This window comes from Aythya ferina (genome assembly GCF_964211825.1).
Source record: "Aythya ferina genome assembly, chromosome: 1".
Lineage (NCBI taxonomy): Eukaryota > Metazoa > Chordata > Aves > Anseriformes > Anatidae > Aythya > Aythya ferina.
In genome coordinates this window covers 117,512,314-117,530,185 of record NC_140296.1, presented here as the reverse complement: position 1 = coordinate 117,530,185, position 17,872 = coordinate 117,512,314, and the positions used below count along the sequence as shown (strand labels likewise).

The following is a 17,872-nucleotide window of genomic DNA, read 5'->3' as shown; positions in this document are numbered from 1 at the left end:
AACCTGTCACCCTTTTACTAGTGCCTCTGCATTTGCTCCCATTCTGTGGCCTTAATTAATTGCCTTGTGTGTGTGTGTGTTTTGTTTTTTTTTCTTTTGATAACTCCTCCTAAGCTGTTTCTTTTATTTCTTTTAAGTGTCTATTTCCTATGTGTGGTGAACTAGAATGAAAATACAGTGACACGAATGTGATTATATTCCTGTTGTGGAAAGTACTCTAGAATTTTCGCTAGTATACCTAACTTCTCTGCTAGTAAAAACTATTTAAAGGTAGGCTAAGCATAGGACAGAGTGCAGATTTGGGGAGGTGAGGGGAAACACGGAAGCAATTAGGCAGTCCTGGTCAGCATGATCTCAGCACATTCGCCTTCTGACCTGAGGTGCCAGACACCTTATGTATCTTCTTGTTGTTTGCAGACTGGGTGTTTCAGCTTCATCACACAGGCTTTTAAGTGGGTGCCTGGTTAAGATTTTGGACATCTTTGTGATATGCAAGCATGTGTTTAGTTGTTGTTGCATAGGGGATTGATGCATTTCCAACAGAAAAATTTCCTAGCTGTAACTTTCATTTTCACAATATCGAGAGTTGGCTTAAGGATTCCAGTAAGCTTTAATGCAAAGCATGAACTTGGTCTCGAGTTACTTTTTTATGCATCTGAACTGGATTGGCCATGACTCTTACTGGAACAGCAACGCTAACAGATGTTATCCCTTGTGTAATTTCCAAAGACAGCCACACTGTTTGACACTTTATAATAGTAAAAACAAAACCAGATCATGCTAAGATACTAGCCATCTTAAAATCGAGTGTAACACAGCTATATGGACGGAGACTTTTCTTGAAGTCAGCCCACAGAAACTGATGGGAGTTATTAGAGCAAATTACTTTGAGGGCAATAATCATGTTTGTTTTGCAGATTTATGGACTGACATAACAGAAAACTGTTCTCATGAGTCATTCCTGCTTATCAGGAATAAATAAAGTATATTTTTATTCTATAGCAGCTGCCTTGAACTTGGACAGCTGTGACTGGAGATCCGAAGGTAGCTTTTTCATTTTTCTACTACAGTGATGGTATACAGGACTCCAAGTAACCACAGATCTGTGTGTATATTTGTGGGGGGCCAGATTTTACTGAAGTATTTTCCAGATTTGATCTCTGAAATGTGAGTTTTCTTTTTTCTTCTGGTAATTTTTTGGTGCTGTCCATTGTCAGCCAAGATTCCAGATTAAATAGACTATTTCTACATTTGTTTGACCACACTTGGTGTGGTATGTCGATCAGAAAGCAGTTTGGCTTCCAAAATACTATTCTGGTTTAGAAAAGAAACTGATCCTGTTCAGGGCAGACAGGATTTTATTTTCTTCTAAAACATCAACCCAGATTTAAATATAGTTTTTTGTTTTGGTTGGCTGCATCACCTGTCAAGTGATCAGTGAGAATTGCATTTGAGCAGAATAAACCATGCAGAAAGCTTGTTATTCTGGAGTATGGGAGTAGCTGCACTTGAGATTTCTCTGCAGTCACTTTCTTAACATCTGTAGGAGAGGGGAAAGAGAGAGCAGTACGTCCAAATGGCATGCCTAAGTGGGGAATGTAAATTATCCTTTCTGTTTATTTGCCTTTAAAACCTGTCTGCTAAACTTCTTAGCATTCAGATGCCACTGTGATAGGTGCATTATAAATAATATTATCTTTTTACAGTTTTAGTCAAAATAGAATGTGTCCTCACTTACCCTTTCCAAATTTGTCCATAGGCTATTATTATATAAGAAGAATAAAAGGAAGAAATAGCTACAGAGACTTAGAAAGCTGTAGAGTTTATCAATTTTTAATGAAAAGAGCTTACTAAGCATAAAACTCTCCCATTCCTCCTGAACAAGTGACGTAGACAACATTAAATTCAGAGAAGAAGCCTGGCTGCTGCTACAAAATCGGTGGAAAACTTCAGTTCATACCATCCTGATGCCCTCTGCATCTTGCCAGCCTAAATGTGCTGCAATGGGAAAGGTTTATAATGGTTAATATGGGAACAGTTCATCCATAACAGGTGGCCTTGGGTTGATGTTGGCATCGTGTGCTCAAGCACATGCTGAATAAACTTACTTGTGCCATTTTAACAAGCTAGCATCTTTAGATTGGTGAGAAATAGTTGCTTGTTGGCTCTGCCAGAGTTGCTTTGCTATTCGTGTTTTTCCAGTTTTGGAGAGAATACTTTTTGCCCATAAATCTTACACTGTTCTGAAATCTGATAAATATAGTAATGCAGAACTGGTGTCACAGCCAGCAAACAAAAGCTAGGGATGAGATGAGAACTACAATATTACTCCAAGAGCTCAGTTCCTCAGTCTTCCAACTCTCTGATACTGGCAACAGACTGGGAGACCACTTGTGTTATGTTTGGAGGTGCAAGAGAGCCCTCTGGCCACCTACCTCCACAGCTACGTATGTGAAAGCGGGTAACTGATCAAGGGAGGTGGGCTCTTGTCCGCACAGTGGATGCTTTTGCAGAAAAGATGGATGCTTCTTGATAATGAATGTTTTTCCGACTTGTGCCTTGCCAACGTATTTAAGTTTGTTCCACTTTATTACAACTGTAAGTGGGGTATACCTCTCACCCCAGCACTGGTATGGTTACACAGCAATAACCTGTGTCATACAACTTATCTTAGCAGAGGAGGAGAAACGAGCAGTATAAGAAGGTGCTTGCCCTGTGATGACTGGCAGCTTGGCAGGAAGGCGGAACAATCCTGCAGTAACTTTAGAAGCACTCTCAAGAAAGATAGTGGCCTTGACCAACACCTGGTGAGTTTCAAAAGAGCCAGGGCGGACTTGGGAGAGGGAGGAGGGAATAAGATTGTAGCCTGGGTTGGGCAAGGGAGTAGCTTTGTTGTAGAGAGGAGTGGCAGGTTACTTCGTAGCTGTCCTCATTGGCCAAATACATGAAGTAATCTCTGGCTACTAATTCAGACCATCAGTTAGAGCGCTTCTCTATGAGGATATTTGTGTCTGGGAAGGACTGTGTTGTTAATTGCTTTGTCATGGAGGGTTTATTGGGTTTATGTGGCAAGGTTTTGATAGCAGCAGGACTGCAGGGGTGGCCTCTGTGAGCAGAGCCCAGCAGCTGCCCCATGTCAGAGCAGAGCCAGCTCCAGCCGGCTCCAAAGGGACCTGCTGCTGGCCAGAGCTGAGCCAGGGAGCAACACTGGGTGGGCCTCTGGGAGAGCAGAGTTAAGGAAGGGGAAAAAAATGCTGGGAAGGACAGCATGCCATGGGAGGGACCCCATGTGGAGCAGGGGCAGAGCATGAAAATGAAGGAGTGGTAGATTACAAAGCATCAGGGACTGACTGCAGCCCCCATTCCTTGTTCCCCTGTGCCACTCGGGGTGAGGCTGGGAGAGAAGGGGTGTGGGGGGGGTGGGAAGTTGTTTTGGGGTTGCTTTTAGTTCTCACTGATCTAGTCTGTTCTAAATAGGCAGTGAATTACATTAAACTTCCTTATGCTGAGTTAGTTTTGCCCATTATGGTAACTGTTGAATGATGTCTCTGTCCTTATGTTAGTCCACAAGGGTTTTTTCATGCTGTTTTCTCCCCCGTCCTTTGGAGGAGTGGCAATGCGAGCCAATGTGATGGTGCTGAGCTACCTACTGGTGTCAAAGCACCACCGAGGGAGAGAAGTTCCCAATTAAGTTCCTCAAATACTACATGAAGAAAAATGTTTATAAACTGTAGTTTTGTTGTCAGCTCCTTACCACTTATGTTGCTTTCTGCTCTATCCTTGACCAGTCTGAAAAAAAGAGCGAGTCTTGTAAAAATCTAGAAAACACCATTTTTCACCTACTGTTGAGTACAGTCTTCAGGGTGATTGTTGTGTGTTTGTTTGTTTGTTGTGTTCTTGTTGTTGCTGGTTTTCCTTTGAGGCAATATGGAAGTTGGAGATTCTCTGAGTTCTTAAATCTGAACCAAGGAGGTGAAGACCCAAAGACCAAGCCGCTTGTTTGTTCCAAGTGAGATACTATTACTAATGGCTCAAAGATGCAAGCTGACAACACAGTTTTCGGCACAGTTACCATTTTAGTTAAAAATCTGCGTACCTGTGGAAAGTCTGAGGGGTTGGTAATAAAGATTAATGAAATAAAATGTTAAACACAATCCCCAGCAGCTTGTGTTTCTCCTTGCACTTAGCTGGTGAGCAGCTAATGAAATGGAAGTGTGTTTACATCTGACACTGAGCTGTATGCATACTAGTGGAGTTGATATTTTCCATGGAATACAGATTGTTGGCCAAATTTTAGCAACCTGCCAGCATGCTAGACAGATGCCTGGCTTTAGTTAGCTCTCAAACAACATTGCTCACATTTTAGGTATCTAAGCCTATAAATTCTGGTCAACCACAGATGCCCTAGGCAGTTAATTGCAGTTTATATAGAGATTAGGTCTCGTTCTTACAGCAATTTTGTAAAAATTCAACCAGAGTCTGTCCTGATGTACAAAATAACAGTCGGATATGATGCACTCCAATCTGTATTCTTTTCAGTTCACCAGCATGAATACAGATCAGTGATATATGGGTTATCTCGAAACTTTCACCTATATTCTTTTTATTTTTACCATGTAACTGTGTCTGTTCATCATGTGTTCTTGGACAGTCCCTTTCATACCAGAACTGTAAAGTAAGGGGCCATTTGCATGGTATTTAGCAGGCAGACACAAGCTTGCTCTGCCTGTGCCTGAAGCCAGATGGATGCTGGCCAACTCTGAGCGGAAGCCGTGCAGCGCAGAGATGAACCTCTGCTAACGCACTCTTCTGCGAAGCAGGTGATAGTATTTCAGGCCATTCAAGCACACGAGCACGATGCTGGCTTGCAACATGGACCTGCAAAAGCGTGACGTCCTCTGCATAAAATCCAAGGTCAGAACTTAAACCACTCCTGCTGCTAGTGCTGGGATGAGGCTACTACGCAAGGCAAATTTCTGCTCTGCCTCATTCAGTTTCAGTTGATCTGCTGCCCCTGTGATATTAACCTTAGGGCATCCTGCCTTTCCCTATTTTAAATTCTTTTCGAGTTAAGTGACACTTGCTGATTTTAACTGACACGGTTAGGGTTCTCATCCAAGATTTAACATACAGAATGAATTTACCTTTGGAAGACATACTCTGTAAGTGAGTAGGCTTCCAAAAGAGAAAGTAGTGCAAGGAAAATCTGCTTCTGTTGTTTCCTGTGTCCAGCCATCCTGATGGTGCTGCCTCTTCAACAGAAGTGGCAAAAGCCATTCTTTGAAGGGATCAGAAGGACATGCCTTATGTTCTTCTGAAGTGCATATGTTTGGTGTGTGTTTGGTTTTTTTTTGAGGAATCCATGGTTTTGTTTTGTTTGTTTCCCAGAATCTGCTAGCTATTGCTTCATCTTTACCTTCTAGGAAAAAAAGAAAAAAAAAAGGCTTGTAAGCCTTACTGAAAACTGGACTGAAAATAGTTTCTGAAAACCGGAGCTCAAGTTGGACTAGGTTCACTGACACAATTAATATATAGCTTTCATTCATTTGGTGTCACTGCTTTTCTTCCCCTTCTGTGACAGCTTCAGGGTGACGTCTTCAAGAGATACAACTGAGAGGGGAATATGGCAAAGATCTATAAAACTAAGTGACATCAAGATGTGTTCATGCTCTCTCCTAGTACAGGAAGTAAGGGTTTAACACGACATTCTCGGGGTTATTTAGGACTGAGTATCGGGTGTTATATCAACTTGTCGTATGTTCTAGTTTCACTGAAAGAGTTTGAGAATGCATGGTATTTGGTGGAGGGAGTAGCTGTCCTTTCATTTTCATGGAGCAGTGAGGTAAGGGGCTGAGTGTTTGTTGCTTTTTGTCAAATATCAGAGCTTGCACATGAGGTATTGAAAGTTCAGGGACGTGCAAGAATGTTTCCTATCCTGCAAGGGGAATAAACTTATCTTGCTTTTTTTTTTTTTTTTTCCAGGCATCTTGCTGCTACTAATGAACTTTATTTTTACAAAGTACTATGTACAGATGAAACTCCCTTGTGAAACTTCATTTGAGGTGAGTTTGTGTTTATTTACTTGCAACAGCACTTCTGTCAACTCAACTGTCACAGGTGAACTTTCACCAAACAGTGTGCCATGAGAAATGCAGGGGTTTTGAGTGAAACATTTTCTAGAAGAGTTTATTTTAGCCCATGCGGTCATCTGTGTGAGCAGCAGTGCTTGATGCACAGGTAGAGTAAAACAAATGGAATTCAATAACCAGGCACAGAGAAACAAAGTTTATTAAATAATAGTGTTAAGAAAGTGCTGAGGCCTGGAAGAAGGAAAATACTGCAGAGAAACAGAAATACAAGCTTTTCAGAGCTGGGCAACATGCAGAGGTTCAAGACGATTCACTTTTTTTTGCCATGTTCAAATAACCTTTGGAGTTCGATGCTATAAAATAATTGGCACTAAAAGACTTTGCTGAAGGAAAGCTTTGCTGTGGCGGTGCTGGTATTGCTGATCGACACGCACATGTACTCCCCGCTCAGATGATGCCGCAGCTGCGCGGCTTCTGGCTGGAAACGCTCCTCCAGCGCAGCGGCCGGGGGACAGCGGGCAGCTCCCCGGGCAGCGCCGGCGGAGGACCAGGAGGAGGAGGAGGAGGAAGAGCAGGATGGAGGAGGGCGAGGGCCGGGGCCGCGCCCCGCCGTGCGCCTCTGCCGGCCCCTGGCGGCGGCAGCGCGGGACCACAGGGCGCTGCCGGCGGGCTGGGCCCCGGGCCGGTACCGGGGGAACGGGAACAGGAATGGAAATGGGGCCGGGACTGGGATCTGGCCGCCCGCTGCCCGGACTGCGGCTCCGGGTCAGGTTTGGCCCTTTGCGGGCACGCCCCTGGGTGTCCTGGTCTCCCCGGTCTCCGATTCTGGAGATGCCACACGCTTTGTGTGCCTAGCGGCAGGGCTTCAAAAGCCACTGAAGCAGCAGTAGAGAGGGACGTGCACGATGTCCGCACACAGTCTGTGCCCGTTTCAAGTGAAAGATGTTTCTGCTCTCTTACAGTGCGAGCACAAACACAGCACGAGAAATCCAGTGAATGCTCCAGGGTCGGATGCAGCCGGGGTGAGATGTAACCACGTGGCACAAAGGAATATGAGGAGAGGGACTGGCAAACTGGAAGTAGCTGTCTTGCACAGCTGGCAGGTGTGCTTTTGTTTTAATAACTTATTGCCTGATATTCTAGTGTGTTTGTGGAACTGTGCTCCATGTAAAACATAATGTGAAGGCAAGCAGTAATTAAAACAGAAATTGTGCTAGAAGCAAACCAGTAGCAAGATACAAAAACAGGGCAACAATACACAGGTATTAATACCGGAACATCCAAGTGCTTGCCGCTCCAGTCTTTCTTAGCTTGAAGTTTAAGTTAGGAGACAAAAAACAATTTTAAAAGACATGGTTTTCAGTTATCAGGCTAGGAGCAATGCAGGAGATTCCAGCCCAAGATTTTCTTGTAGTGAGTCACAGCTGGGTGAAGGAGTCTCCGGAGTAGTCACAGTTCATTTAGGACTTTCTAGGTCAAAACAGCTAAGCATGTTGCACTGGCATTACATCTGACTGACCGTCCTACAGTAAAGAAACTCTGTCTGTTGATTTCTGTTCCAGTTAGAGTGGTTTGCACTCCTTTTGTGTTTATGCATTGGCTGAATCTCTCTTGTGAAATCAAAAGATGGGCAACAGAGTTCTCATACAGCAATGTGAGGAGTGTTTCTTGGTTCTGTGCTTGCAAGTTATCAAAGACTATGTTGTCATTAATGAACTCAGAGAGGGTGAGCATTATTCACTGAGAAAAAGCAGTGAAATCAAAGCAGGGATTCCCTGAAGTTCTGTTGTTCTGCCTTTTATTATTATTGTTGTTGTTATTATTTCTTTCTTCATTTGACCAGAAGAAATGTAACTTGCTCTGTGCAGACTTGACACAACTCCATGAGAAAATTTTTGTGAGTGTGGGCAAAGTGAGAGTGGTGGTTAACTCAGTTGGGTTTAAGGGGCAAAAATATGAGATGGCAAAGGCAGATGTGTCTTTTTATGGGGAAGAACATGTCTGAGGTAACATGCTTGGCAGGCTGTTAAAAAGGATACATCCGATTGGGGTCAGTGTGCTACAAAATGCAGAGAACGTGCTAGTTGCTAGTGTGTGCTAAACACTGCTTAAACACTACTACGTCATGATTAAGGTCAATGAGCATGAAGGAAGGATTCTTCAACTTATTGTGGAAGATGTTAGAGCTTTAAAACTGCAGAAAACAGAAGCTGGGTCAACAAAGCCTGGAAGAGAATTAGAAGCAAGGGCTTTTAAACCTGCTTAGCTGACATTCGTGGAAACGGAGAGAAGGTAGTGAGAACCATGTGGTTGATTGTGAGAACTGTAGCATCCCTACACTGTAGGGAAGGGAGTTAGTTGAAAACTGAAATTGCAGGAAGGAAAAAAGAGATGGACTCTGTAAAAGAAGAGAAGAAAATTGGATTCCCTTCCTTTCTCTACCATAGGCTCCATGGCAAATGTATTTCTGAAGTCTTACTGTCCGTCTGCAACTGGATACTGTCTGAATAAAGTTCCCGGTATTGTAACGTCTTCAGAAACAGATATTGGTTTCTCACTTCCCCAATCAGATTGTTTGCCTTTGCCCTCAAAGTCTGTGCTTTTAATCCCTAATCCTGGAGATTGTTTTAAAACCTGAAGCGTAAAGCTGCTTCTGTTACTACCAGCGCTTCACTGCTGCACTTTCAGTTGTGGGTATGACAGAGAACTTGGCCAGTTGGGCTAAGAGGTTTTGAGTGCTGAGGCATTTAGTTTGCCTGGCACTCTGGTAAATGAGAGTGTCATGCTATGGGACACATTGTACCTGACCAGGTGGAGGCTGTACCTGTTTTGGAGCTGGGTGAACTGTTGTGTCAGGAGGCTGATAGTAAGCCCCAGGGGGTACAGCTTGCTGGAGTGCAGCCATGTGCTGGTTCTGTGTTGTGCTTTGTGCAGTACGGGTATAGTGAACAGTCTGAATAAAAATCATTTTATTACCCTTGAATATGTTAAAATAAAAACCAAAACATTTGAGATTCAGAAGAGTCTTGGAATAATAGAAACGAGTAACACTTAAAGATGGGAGTCATTTTGAAATGGCAAAAAAGAAGGCATTATGGAATTGTTTGTCATGCTAATGTCTTGGCACACAGAAGCCAGCTAAAAGAAAAAAAAAATTAAAAGCAGCATTTGGACATATTCTTCTTACCCATACTGCTGACAACACATCACAGTCTATAGTTCACACATTCTATCTTCTTGGGCTAGAAAGCTGTTGCGACTCAAGTTGTGTGCCCATTTGTGTTGCAATAAATCCTTACAGTTTATACTCTTGCAGGTTGACTCCCATCGCTTGTTCAAGTCCAGATGACAGCTCTCATCCCTTACCCCTGCCATAATTAGCTGAGCTGTTACAGGGTTTTTTAACCCTACATGTTCATTTGATCCTCATCAGCACAGATGCAGTAATTTAGTCTGACTGCATGCAGTTCCACAACTAGGATGAAGGCTCCCTGCTGGACTTAGTGAGAAGCAGCATATGGGTGAGCAGGAGGCTCTGAGATAGTGGAAAGTACATACTACAATCATCCTGATGTGTCCTTCCTTCTGACAGATTAAACCATCATTTGGAGAAAAAGGAAGCTCCAATTTGTGCTGTGATCTGAGTGTCCCTTCCTTTTTTTTTTTTTTTTTTTAATGAATGTTTTTGCTCTTCACAGGTTCTCCTCATCTAGGCAACAAAATGTGATTCTTGAGAGAAAATAACTGGGATATTCCTTTTCTGGTATCCCAAATCCAAAATGGAGAGTTCAGATAACAAAGCATAACTTTGTGAGTTGTGCTCTGTATACATACATTTTAAAAAAAATCTCAAAGATTACACTTAAAAATTGCTAGCATTTGATAGTTATAAACTCAAGGAATCCTGAGCTACCACAAATTTTTATTCAACCTGAAGTAACAAAAAGAGATTCAAACTTCATGTTAGCAGAGTTTCTCTTGCTTCTTTAGGGTTAGCCAATTCAAAAGACCAAACTGATAAAGCATGTGTCGATCTGAAAGGAGGAGGTTTTTTCACTTTGAATTTGACTCTTTTTTAAGCTTATTTCAGTGATTTATTTTATTTTTGAACTTATATGAGACAGAATAAATATCTGTCTAAAACCTGATACTCATAATACTGTTAGGGCACCATGAAACATCTTATTGTCACAAATACAGACTGATCTGTGTGTGTCCTATTACCTTCCCAATAGCCAACAGTGGTCCTTCCTGTATGTTAGACTCCTTTGTGTTACCTCAGTCTTTACAAAGGTATCTTTTAGGTCGTCTGAAGTATGTTTGCTTTTGAGTCCTATCTTTTTCTTCTATCCCAAAAAGTGAAAGTGGAGAAACAGAATTGGTGAAAAGAAAATAGCATGGGACCTTCTACATAGAAGAAGCCATCTCTAAAACAGGGAAGCTGTAGTATGTCTACTCCAAAACAAACAAACAAAAAACACAGATGCTTGTTTTTATTTGTTTAGTTTTGTCAAAAAGTGCACTGTTGAAAGAAGTCTCACGTGTTTTTCCAGCAGCCATAAGGTGTTGCTCTAAAGGCATCAGCTGATCAACTAATATACAGATAAGTTGCATTCAAGCTTATGTGTCTTTCAGTCTCGCAGTTGCTTAGTCAGACGGCAGTCTATTTTTATCCAAGGTTTGTCGCCAGATGGGATAAAGGGGCTCATCTGACTGACAGGAAAGCTTAAATTTTTCCAGGCCTGTCAGGAACGCGTTCTTGTAACAAGGAGAAACCTTGCTATATGCCATTTCCCAAACAGAGGACTGACCAGAGATAAGACTCTTAAGTAAAAGGATCAGCTCTCTTTACTCAGAAGCTACACAAGAATGGTATACCATCTGCTCTCCTGACTGTTCTTAAAGGATAAATGAAAAGTGCCATGAAGTTTGGCCAGATTTTCTCCTTTATTCTTTTTAATAAGCTTTTTTGCTGGCATTGCCTTATAGGTAGATCAGCATGCAGTTTTTAAAGGCAATTATTAGTTGTAGCTTGGTATAAGCTAACAATAGTTACTGAGACACAAATTGAAGTACCTAAATATGTAGGTGAACAAAATAAATTGTGCAGAATTTTCTAGATGTAATACATACCTAGTAGCTGACACAGGATCTTTCATAATCTTTATTTGTACTCCACAATGAAAGCTTAAGGTGTTTCTCTACTTTGTTTTATGTTTATCATTGGCCAGCTCTGTTGAGTTTTGCTGAGTTTTAATTTTGCTAGTTCATTGAAATTCAGTTGTACAACTTCTGTGTGAACCTTCCTGAAGTGCTTAGTTCTGCTTTTCAGCACCCAGAAGAGGCACTAATGTTATCCCTGTTTAATTATTAGAGGAGCAGAATTAGTAGGTCAGGAAACAGGCATTCCGATCTTAATTGATTGTCCCATCATGAATACTTGTAGCCCCGTACTCCTGTTGATTGTAGTGGTGAAGAATTGGTGTTGACTGTCGTGGTAAAAGTACTTCAGGCTGACACGTGTTTAGAAACTCTTTCACTTAGTAACTTGACCAGGATAACCTAGAAAGCCTGTGACAGAGCTACGGCTGTATCCCAAAACTTCTCACCTAATTACAAAAGCATTGTGGGCTTTTTTTTTTGTTTTTAAATGTCAGTAATTTATCATGATTATGAAAACCAAATATACAAGGTCAGAGGTAAATTCAGAATATGAGAATTGTGGGGGGAAGGTATATACACACATAACTGTGGAAGGGGTAGAGTTTTCCATGTTATTATGAAGAAGTTAAACTTCCATTTCTTATTTTCTCAATGGGATTCTTGGGTTCTGGTCAAGTGTGGTGTAGTGTGTGTGTGGCGTTTTTTGCTTTTTTGTTCTCTTTCAAGTTAGCAGCAACTCTCAAGTTCTTATTTCTTCAATTTGCAGCTGAGCAAGTGAAGTGAATATTTGGCAATACCACTGATGTCTGTTTGCAGGGGTGCAGCGAGGAATCATGATTAAAAGTAGTTCAAAGAGCTGATTGGAAAGGGGACCGGGATACCTCCCCAGGCAGCTGTGGGCAAGATGGTTACCAGGTCGGGTAAGTACCTTGTCAGTACTGTGCTGAACAGTCCTGAGGAAGTGAGTATAGAAAGGCCAGTGGGGACCTTGGCTGTCATAGTCAGTAGTATTAAGGACCATAAGGAAAAATGGCCACACTGATAAGGAGAGATTCTAGAAATACAGGGAGAAAGAAACATCAAGCACAGGCTAGAGAGGAGAAAGGGATACAAAGATGCTGTGGTCAGTGTCATAACCATGGTATCACTAAAGAAGAATAATCTGAGCTTATTTTTGGCCATGTTGCATATAAAAGACTTGAAGAATATCTGAAAAAAAGATAGAATCAGATTAGGATACAGAACTCAATAAAAGACCAACTAAAACATGATTAATTTATTTGTGAATGCTTCATGTGAACTGCATTTGAGGCATGTGAGTAGGTAAAATTTTGGGGAGAAGAGGGCCCCGTTGGACCTTACAGAAGTAAGAATCCAATCCACTAGGGAAACTTTCAGCATAATACGTGTGCGTGCATACACGAGCTTTCGGAAGCTTTGTCCCTTTTAGTCCTTGTTCGCTTCTCCATTTCAGAGAACAGGATGGTGCAAACTTGCTGGCTGCAATAGTGCTGTGTGTGTACAAAGTTAAGGTTTTGTACAGGTATTACAGAGACGTTTATGCTCTGTAAACTCAGTTTTATACAAGTGTTTCTGTACCTGCGGCTCGTCAATATCATGGTAAGTGTGTGAAGAACGTAAGCCAGAATTGCTCAAAAGCAGCTGAGGACAGGCAGTGAAGGCTAAAGCAGCTTGTTAGTTCTGTGCAGCCAGCTGCATCAGAGGTGCAAATGAGGACAAGAATGAAGTACACTTGCTTGTGCCAAAAGGCTCTGCTGCCAGCTGCCTTCACGAGTGGCCACTGCTTTTTTTCCCCTTGGAGGCTAAATTCAGGTGTCCCTTTTTAGAAAGGGCAGGGGGAAGTATCTGGGTTTAAGCACTCCAAGTGGGAGTGAGTCCGGCATCCGAGCAACCCCTCCAGAACCAATGCGTGATTAAATGCAGGAAAACTGCTTCTCATTTGTTGTTTGTGTTAAGTTCACCATCTGGTCACTGGATCTTGCTAAACGCCTTTGTATGCAAGATGAAGACGCCCCCGGTTTCAGCCAGCTTCTCCTATTACAGATATATAGCAAGCTGGCCACCTTTCAGTCCTCCTCTTCACTAATTAGTTCAGGCTGTTGAACTTGGGCTGCAACAATGCAATCAATGAAAGGCAGCTAGATGTAAGGGGACACAGCCGTATGTAAAGTAAGACACCTGAGGTGAGACATGAGAAAATTCCATTAGGTACATTCAGTGTACAGGATTTAGTCAGGTCCTGTTTTATGAAGAGAGAAAATGAAAAACTATGCTTGTAATGTAAGGAATGCAGCTAGAAGTTGAGAAAATTAAAGGAGGGAACAAAGAATCAGAAACTAAAACAGAAACTGAATCAGGGAAAATGACGGCTAAGAAACAAAGAATATACTATCAGCTTCCCTCTTTTTTTTTTTCTTTTTTTTTTTTGAGCGTTTTCTAGTACATCTGACAGCACTGAAGTCTGCGGTTAGCTGGCTGGCTGGCAGTTGTGTGTTACTGAAAAAAAAAAAAAAATCTGCAGTATTTGTTTCACCCTCTTCCCCATACCTGGAGACTGAGCTAAAAGGATCAACTGTACACATAAAGTCTAGGCAGACTTGTATCCATATTTTTGAGTTATTAATGAAAGGGTTCTGCAGTTCTTCATACTTTGACCTCAATAACTGAGAAAGAGGATGTCCTAGCCACGAACTGTGTGCAAACGTGTGTGAAAGTATTTTCCTTTCTCCCACTTTCCTGTTTCTCTGCAGAAAAGGAGAACACTGGGTTTTGGAGTCTGATTGATTTCCTCAGCTATTTTGATAGCTCAAGGTATTGGTAGCAATCCCAGCTAGAGGGCTGGAAGTCAATACTGTAAAATGCTGAAGAAACACATTGGTAAAAAGTAGTAATGGTCATACAAATAATAGCATAAACATTGTGGTCTGCCAGGCAGGTACAAAACAAACTGTGCCTTAGGCTGATCATGAAATTGCACCTTAGACATATGGGTGGCTGCCAAAAAGGGAAGCTCGACCATCCTTTGTCCTCAGCAGTCATTCCCAGACACCTTGCCAGCATCAACACTGATAAAGCCACACGGGCAGCCAGGTGATATGATATAGCTAAAATATTTCTTAGGGCTATGTTTTTTGTCATGTTTTTTGGGCCCCCTGCTGCAGCTGAGCACCTAGCTCAGTGTAACCTGTGGTGATGCCGTGGGCAGCAGCAGGAGTGCCCAAGTGGGCACAGGGAGAGGCCAAGCAGTGCTTTTTGGTTGGGTTAGCAGCCTGGGGGATTGGGCTTCTGTTACCCAAAGCTCCCGCTGCTGTGAATACTGAGTGCTTGAGTGATCTGTTTTGTCTGCAGGCCCCACCATAGCTTTGCTGGTGGCACTCCTATTGCATGGGCAGTTCCACAGACTGAGTCTTTCTCTGAAAGTGGAGATACAAATAGGTAGCATCTGGATCTCTCTGATTACAAAGATAGAGACATTTTTCCTTTTGTTTTACTACAAAGGTAAAACAAATGTTCTGGATCTGGGTCTGATCTTGGTTTATGTTTGCCCAGAAGAATGTTACCGCATCCATGGTTACGATGTACTCTCCTGCATGGACCACAAGGCTTCTAAGCATTTACTTCAGGGATCTTTGCACTGCGTGGTGGGACCACTGATGGAGTTCCCATGGGTTGTAAGAGCATTTCTCTCGCTCCTTAGATGCACAGTCCCAGAGGAGCTGGAAGTTTCTCTTTTTCGGGTAACAGTCTAGTTTCGGCCAACTAGTAATTACATTTTATCATGTGTCAAGGGGATGGCAATTTCTTGTTTTCTTTTTTTTCTGGGTAGGAAGGCCAGATTAGTGCACAACTGAAGAAGAGAAGCCATGCATTTTGAGAAGAGACAGCGAAGTTGTTAGGAATGACGAGGAAGATGTCTGAAGGTAAGGCTCAAATTAAGCAGTCTTGCCTTATGTCTGTGAAATAATGCGAGCTGTTCTCCTTTGTGTGGGGCCAGTTTTGGCCCTGGACGTTTAGTGACTAAAATGAAGCACTAATATGTATTCAGAGGAGCACAGATAAGAATTCAAAGGTACCTGGGAAAGCACAGAAGAGAAGATGGATGAGAGATTTCCCTGTGGAGCCTTGCTGGACAGTCCACCTAGGCGCAGGTAGGCTACATTGTCAGACCAGCGAGCTAGCATGGCTGGTGAACAATGAGAAAAAATATGATCTGTAGGATGATATTTCTGGCAGATTTTTGGTTTAACAAAGCTCTCTCAGTTATTTCCTAGCTTTGTCTTATCTGACACATGTTAATCATGCTCGTAAAACAGTCAAAAGAGGAATAATAGAAAGGCTTTGGCCGGGATTGCCATGCCTTTGATCTGTAGTGTTCAAAGTGTACACAGGGTAATGAAATTAAGAATACTTACTGTTGACTATTTTTTTTTCAATTAAGAGGCTACAAAACAACAGGTGCAGATTTACCAAGGAAACTTAAGAGATTTCTCTGATGTGATTTGTGCTCTCAGTCATCACCTGATGTGAGAGTAGCTGCATTCAGCCTTGGCCAAAAAAGCACTGCTTGCTCCAGGATAAAAATAGAGCTTCAAAGAAGGCAAACGCATTGTCTTCTGACTCTTGCAATCTGAAGCTATTCAGAGAAGCTCCCATATACCGCTAACAAAAATAGGATGTATTAATCAGACAGTAAATTCTGCTGTACAAAAAGTGATTCTCAAATAAATTGAGAAGAAGAAGCTCAGGGGATATCCGTGTCTGTTGCTATTAAGTTCAGACCTAAAAGTTAATGCTTACAGTTTTCATATAATAGAAAAAATCTCCAAAGTAACAGGGAGAAATTGGAGCACAGGAGAGCAAATTTATAAACCAACCAGGTAACTCCAACTCCGACAGTGCTCTTGAATAAGAAAGATGATTCGTGCTCAAATGGACTCACTGAGGTGTGGGTGCCAGTTACTTCAGGCTTCTTTGTCAAGGCTGATGGGAGGGCTGCTAACTGAAATATTTTATAGCAGTGCTGTCGTAGCAGTGACAGTCTAAGAACCCAAGCAAGATAAAGCTTGGAGGTAGAGAGAATATTGTTATGCCTGTTGCTTCAGGAAGGTGAATAGACAAGATTTCAGTTCGAAAGCCACAAATCCTCCTGTTCCCTGAAAAAGGTCATTGCTGGAAATACAGTAGATCATGTTTTAGTTTCTGATAGTGGGTGGTAGTAGGATACTGTGCTCAGCTGTCCTCACTTCTTGCGTCAACGGACCAGCTGTACTGGGGGAGACAGAGGAGTGTTCTGGCCTTCTTTGATCTCTCCACTGACAAAGACACCGAGACTTCCAGTTACGATGGATTTGGTGAGTGAGACACAAACACCTGTTTATTTTCCATAAAGTAATAAGTCACCAGATGGTAAAGGTTTTTATCCACACTGCTCTAACTGGATTTGTACCAGTAAGTTGGAGGTGAAAGGTACCATATGGTACTGTTAATCCCCGAAGCATTCATTATTCCTAAAATAATTTTCAGCGCCTTGTAGTGTTGACATCTCTCTTTCATTACTGTCTGCGCTTATTTATGTGGATAATGTTCAGATGAAGTGTAACGTGGAGTATTTGGTTTGGGTTCTTTTTACGTGAGTGTTCCTGAGATTCGGTGCCAAGCGGAACATTAATTGCCCTTGGACAGTCAGTTGGGGCTTATGTGAAATGAGTTGGTGGTCTCCTTCCAGCCTCCAGTGGGTGTAAGGACTGTCACTGGCAGCTTTGGCAGAGAGGCAAACTGCAAGTGAGCTTGATGATTTGGGAAGTGATGGGTGTTCTGACGGATACTATCTCATTAATAGTACAAACCCTGCTTTATTGTGAACGATGGCCATTGCTTACTGTCACTGCTGACAAGAACCTACCAGCCCGGGATTAGACTGCTCTGAGGTTCTGGGAGCAGGGCTGACTTGTGCTACAGGGAGGAGACTGAAGATAGGACCCTGCTGACAGCTTGGGTGGGTGGCAGTTTTGGAGGGAGATAATAAGCAAAAGATCAGCATCAAAAGAGTTTACCTACACCATGAGGTTTTGAGACTGTACTAGTACAGCTCTGGAGCTGTAGGACACTTAGAGATTCAATGGCTGGATGTTCTTCAGGCTAGTAGGTGTCCACAGGGGGATGTCAGCCAGATGGTCACAGAAAGCACCCTGATGGCAACATGATGCCTCTAGAACAGGACTGAAGTGTGCACAGTAGGAGGATGATGATGAGGAAACATATTTAATGTGATTTAATACAGATATTGTGCTGGTAGGTGCAAATACTAGTGCTTAAATATAGGCTGTTTGGATGAACAGCTCTGTCTTCTACAGAATATTTCAACTGCTATTTACTGATAAGCTATTGCAATATATTAGTAAAGAAATGGAACTAGAAGCTCTCAGTTCTTCTGAAACACCTTGCAGCAGGTTTTTCCACAACTGTTTTAGTATCTGAGTTGACAACGTGGTTGTTAAAAATGGTAGGTTTAAATATTGCAGGCTGATTTAAAGAAATAAACTAAGCTTTTTTTTTTTTTTTTTATCTTGCCTATAACGTTGACACTTTGGATTCATCCT

The 17,872-nt window shown here is 42.2% G+C and overlaps 1 long non-coding RNA gene across 1 annotated transcript in view; it reads left to right on the top strand.

Annotated features, from left to right (window-relative positions):
- The window catches only part of LOC311438259, a 49,195-nt gene that overhangs the window by 20,409 nt on the left and 10,914 nt on the right, over positions 1-17,872 (top strand). Inside the window, exons 3-8 of the long non-coding RNA XR_014694034.1 lie at positions 2,675-2,807; positions 5,983-6,062; positions 7,052-7,192; positions 12,069-12,172; positions 15,100-15,193; positions 15,319-15,421. This is a non-coding gene — a long non-coding RNA (uncharacterized lncRNA). The remainder of the gene's footprint in view (positions 1-2,674; positions 2,808-5,982; positions 6,063-7,051; positions 7,193-12,068; positions 12,173-15,099; positions 15,194-15,318; positions 15,422-17,872) is intronic.